The sequence below is a fragment of the Cryptomeria japonica genome, chromosome 11, assembly GCF_030272615.1.
Source record: "Cryptomeria japonica chromosome 11, Sugi_1.0, whole genome shotgun sequence".
In the NCBI taxonomy this organism is placed as follows: Eukaryota; Viridiplantae; Streptophyta; class Pinopsida; order Cupressales; family Cupressaceae; genus Cryptomeria; species Cryptomeria japonica.
In genome coordinates, this window is record NC_081415.1 from 642,834,792 (window position 1) to 642,840,791 (window position 6,000).

Consider the following 6,000-nt stretch of genomic DNA (forward strand, 5'->3'; position numbering starts at 1 on the left):
AGATCAAGGCACGTGACATAGAAATATAAGCTCTATATATATGACCACTCAAAAATATAATAGTGTGTGTTTAATAGATAAGATGGGTGAGGGGGGAAGAATACCATGATCCCTAACTATAACCATATAAAAAAGTATCAATGATAAGCTTTCAAAATAAACATAGCAATTTAAGATAATGTAATCATAAGATATGCTTTAATTTAAGATCAAATTAAAGGAACTTTATATAGTGCAACATGACTATAAAGTCCACAAAGGTATCTTATAGGAAACATAATTTGAAGACATAGTATACCAAAATGATATGAATGTAATAATCACACTCTATCGTACATAATACTTGTTGAAATGTGTGATCGTTTAGATAGCTAAATACCCCTTTTGTTGGTCAAATAGACAGATAATAAATTTATTTTGTGCTATAGTTTTATTGATCTAAATAATAAACTATTGTATATAGAGACAACCTACTAAATTTGGTCATTATTTCAATTAGAAAGAATCTTTATTTGGAACAAACTTATAAAATAATCTAACTCTTAAGTGAGTTAAATATGTTATCTTGTTGCATTTAAGAAAATTACAAGCTCAACAATATTTTATGCTTCTAATTTTCATCAAGAATCTATAATTATAAGACTTTAACATGACATCTTTCTCAAGATTGCATCTCTTTCTTTTCAATCATAGCGAATGCTAAAGAAAAATAAAAAAGTTGCCTACCAATTAGAACAAACTAAAATGCAAATTATTTAGCTCCACATCAACCAAAATAAAAAGAAATTAGTAATTGTATGGTTATAATATGAAATTCAATTATTCCTAATATCGATCTTTCTTTCTTTTTTATCAAAATAACATTTATACAATCATACACATTTTGTAATCTTCTTATTCATAAAAATACAATACATGTTTGATTATTATATCAATATTTTTCCGTTTCACAATTATTTTCTAACTAGCAAATATTTTGAAAACTACTCTATTCAATACAAAATAGAGCTCTAAAAAGCTAGTATAACCATGCATCGATACAAATAAGAAAAAGATGATAAAATTCTTATACAGTGTGGTAATCAAATCGTGTTTAATACGTTTTCATGGTATTAGAACCTTCTAAAAATCTAGGGTTGTGTAGGCTGTGATCTGTGAACTGGGATTTTATTGAATTGGGTGAAAAGTCTGCGGAGAAAGGTATGTTTAAGCTTGAGCTACAATTGTTGAAGATATTGTCCTATTCTGTTTGTCATTTAATAAGAAGAATGAATTTGGTGGTCAGCGTAAACAGGAGCGTGTTGCCTGTAGAATGGATTAAAATGACAGATGGAACTCAGAAGATGCTGGTATGATGCGACTCGAGCATAGGCCAACTGTAACTCGTGGAAATGCAGCCATGGATTCTTGTAATATAGCACAGTCTGATGACGTCTGGTTCTCATAAAATATATAGATTAATGATCATCCTTCTATATCTTAAGCTTTCATGGGTAGAAAATGCACAGTTGGAATATGCTTTTACAGTGTGGGCTTGAGTGCAACAATCGTAGTATCACAATATTTTTTTAAACATTTTATATCAATAATAACTCTTCAAGTGGTGAGAGGTTGAGATTCGATAAAGAATATCCATAATCAATAAAAATAATAATTTGTGTTGTGATGCTTCTTATTATTTTTAGTTTCAGTGTTGTGTGTTGTTGATTCATATAGCTATTTTATGTACCTTGTTTATGATAGTTCTAAATAAATTCACTTTATCACCCCATCTATATATCTCTATCTCTATATCATTCTATCTCACCATCTATATCTCTCTCTATCTCCCCCTCTTCCTCTATAGATCTCTCTATCTCTTCCTCTTTATCTCTCACTCTCTATCCCCCATCTTTCTATCCTTATCTTCCCCTCTACCTTGCTCACTCTATCTATTTTATCCCTCTTTCTCTCACTTCATCTTCATCTCTACCTCTACCTTCTCTCCCTTTATCTTTAGACATGTCTCCCTCTATTTGTTTGTCTTTCTCCCTCTACCTCTTCTTAGACCTCTATATCTATATTCCCATATTTCTTCTTTCATCTATCCCTATATCTTTATCTAGTCATCTCTCTATCTCTCTCTATCACATATATCTCCCTCCCTCTCTATATATCAATTCTTATCTCTATCTTTATTTTTTGTCTTTGCCTTTCTCGTCTATTTATTTTTCTCTTCCATCTCTATCTATTCCTCTCTTATATATATATACACACCTCTCTCTCTCTCTCTCCCTCTCACTATGAGTCAGTTGGTAATGGAAATTATTATTTTTCTGATTAAAAGGTTTTATTTCAATTACGATTGGTGTTGAAATAATAGCTAGTTCGGATCAAATATAAGTATTACTTGTATTGGGCTGGACCCAAACACATTATGTAACTTGTAACCATTAAGGATGTTGATATGTGCATGTAACTTGCAAATATGAAAATTGGGCGTGACCCATAATGTAACTTGTGGGTGACTAATTGGCCTATCGGCCTTCGTCACATTAAATGTGCAAAATTAAATATAACTTGTAATTAGGTTTGGCCCTATAATGGGTGATGTAACTTGTGGATAGGTCTAACCCTGTATTGAACATTGTAACTTGTAAATGCAATGGGGTTGACCCTATATTGGGGCGCCAAGTTTAGGTCATCATATTATTATTAATTGATTATCCTTGTGAGGTGACCTAGGATGAATTAGATGGCTAAGATCACATATATAGACAAGATTCATTCATTCGTCATTACACACAATGGAAGACATCAAATTACATCCTTGATCAACAACGAAATTATCCAGTTAGCGAATACAACTACAAGGACAACAAATTGCATCATAAAGATTAGCGAGCATATCCGTATGGCAGCGAATTCATCTCCAAGAACAACAAACTAATTCTGGAGTAGCGATTATCATTCATGGTCAGCGAACTGACTCCTTGATCAACGAATGGTCCTATGATCACCAACAACAAATCATTGATCAGTGAATGGTCCTATGATCAGTAGTAGCAAATCACCGTCATATGATCGGCAACAACAAATCATCTTCAGTCAAGTATATTGTAGATAAGTTCATCATACCGAGCTGTGTATATGTTGATGTTCATATTGCTTCAAGTGTTGAATTAAACTTGTCAAGTCACATATTAATTATTGCCTAATATAAACTGAGATTAATTGCTAGGTTTTTCACCTCCAAGAGGGAGGTTTTCCCAGGGTACTCTTGTGTTCTATGTGTTCATTGTGTTATTTCTAATTATTGCTATCAAGCTGATCTAAAATTAACATGGTATCAGAGCCAAGTTCCTTCTATAAGGCCTAACAGCTTGAAGGAAGAACATGTACTTCTTCTTGTGCAAATTAAGGCTAAAGAAGTCTATGGTGAATCAGAAAGTTCAACAGCAATGTCTTCTTGAAAAATTGAAGGCATTGATGGGACGATAGAAATAATAAGATTTCAGGAGTTCTCATTCCTCTATTCTCAATTATAGGGTCCATTTGGTTTGGAGATTTGCATCTGATTGCCTTATTGTTATCGGTGTCTTATCTAGTGCACAAGGTTATCTTGCTTGTTAACTACTTCATCTAAGGGTTCTTTCATATGTCAGTTTGTGCACTTGTTTTTCAAATCTTAGTATTCCTTTTATTCCTTTAAGGGTTGCATAACTATCTTCCTCTAGGGTTTGTAACAATCACCCTAGATTGAGCTTTGTTCTTATGTTAAGAATTTGTTCTAATCCAGTTTGAATTATTGGAGTTAGTATTTGGTTATGCCCTACTCTCTACTTTGATTATGTTTATCTCTCAACCTATTTGATGTTGTTTGCTATGAATATGTAATGATCTGAATTGATGCATTGATCTAAATACATCATTGGCACTTAAGATTTCAGCATGTGTATTCAGATATAAAAGACTGTTTTCCTAATGTTGTCTATATTGAATAACTAGAAGGTTATGAGAATCAAAATAGAGAATCTCATTAAAGAAAATCTCTTTACGGCCTCAAGCAAGCTTCTTGAGCTTAGTATGAGAAGATTGACAAGTATTTGATTAGTTTAGGATCTTGCAAGAATGATGTTGATTCTAACCTTTACTTTAAAAGCATTCAATGGTGAACTTCTAATTCTATTTCTTATATATATGTGGATGATTTATTTCTAACTGTTGGAGATAGTCTCATCATTAGATGTAAGAAAGAATTAGCCACTAAATTTGGAATGAAGGATCTAGGCCTAATGCACTATTGTCTAGGACTAGAAGTATGGCAAAGATCTTATCCTTAGTCAAGAAAATATGTCATTGATATGATGGATTGTAAACCTATGTCTACTCCTATAGAAATTGATTTTATCTACAACTAACTTTGATTTTGCAGATCCATCAGAGTACAGGCACTAGTACATTTGGGGCTGATTTCCGATGGCCTATCGTCGGAATTTCGACTATTTTTTGTCGGATTGCTGACAAATGAAGTTGTCAAAAACTCGTCGTCGGTAATTCCGATGGTGCCATCTAACATCAGAATTCCGACGAGATCTTGAACTCTTTCGACGATGGCCATGATCGCTCATCCAGCCAAAGAATGTTGTCGGGCTTAAAGCATCCACGTCGGATGGACGTCAGAATTCTGACACCTACCAGGAACTTGCAGTGACGATGACTACGATGAGTGTCCGACAATAAAGTGTCGTCGGACATACAAGATCCTCGTCGGATGTTTCTTCAATTGGCGTCAAAATTCTAACACCTGCTAGGAACTATGCACCGACGAGGATGTTGTTTGTTTGATGATTTGCTCATCGATGCAAAGTTCGATCGATGTCGAAATTCCGACGGTGATTTATTTAAAAAAAAAAAAGAATACGCATGCCAATTACAATGGTGCTTGTTGGTTCCCTTTTAGCATGTCCTACTAGATGGACCCAAGTAGTTCAATTTCAAGTATACTGGGATGAATTTCAATGCCATTTGGAATCCCACATGAAGCCACATTGAAATTTTATCGATAAGACTTCCTATGCACTACTTCATACAATACAAAATTGACTTGATTCTCAAATCTCTTATTCCAAATATATCTTTAACACATCATTTTAGGAGAACAAAATCAACACAAAGTCCAAAAATTAGTAAATTCAAGAAGTATCAAGTCAAGTTCATCCTTATGGTAGTCTGATTATGCTTGCACCCAAGAAAGACGAAATATGGTGACTCTACATTGACTCTTATGTCTCAACAAGATCTCAATGAAGAACATGTATCTCTTTCTACACATCAACAATCACTTGGGTCATCTCTAGGAACACTAAACCAAATAAACATATCTTCGATCCAATAAAAAATAATTGGAAAACTATATTCAAAATGTGAGGACTCTATGAATGGATGGCTATGACTTTTAACAATTTCTAATGCTCTTGTGACACTCGTGCTTGATAAAAAATGTTATCATTGTCTACATGGATGACATCCTAATCTTTAACAAGATCTTAAAAGAATGCATGCTACATGTTGTACAAGTACTAAATACACTACATTAATACAAGTTGCAAGCTAACCTTGATAAATGCATTTTGGCACCACACAAAATGAACACCTTGGTTACATAATCAACCACACTTGCATTCATGTTGATCCAGAGAAAATCAAGGTTATTAAATACTAGCCTATCTCATACAATATTGGAAGAACATATGTTACACATTACACATGTACCACATATGCTATGCCAATACAAGTTGCAAACCAACCTCAACAAATGAAATTTTGGCACCATGCAAATTTAGTTACATTATCAACCACTCTCCCATTCAATTTGATCTTGAAAAAATCAAGGTGACATGATACTAGCATACCCATGCAAACTCAAATAATTGCACATCAACATGAGTATGCATTAGGGAGGACCATACATCCATGAAGTAATCATGTTGAAAGCACAACATGATGAGTCAACCCCAT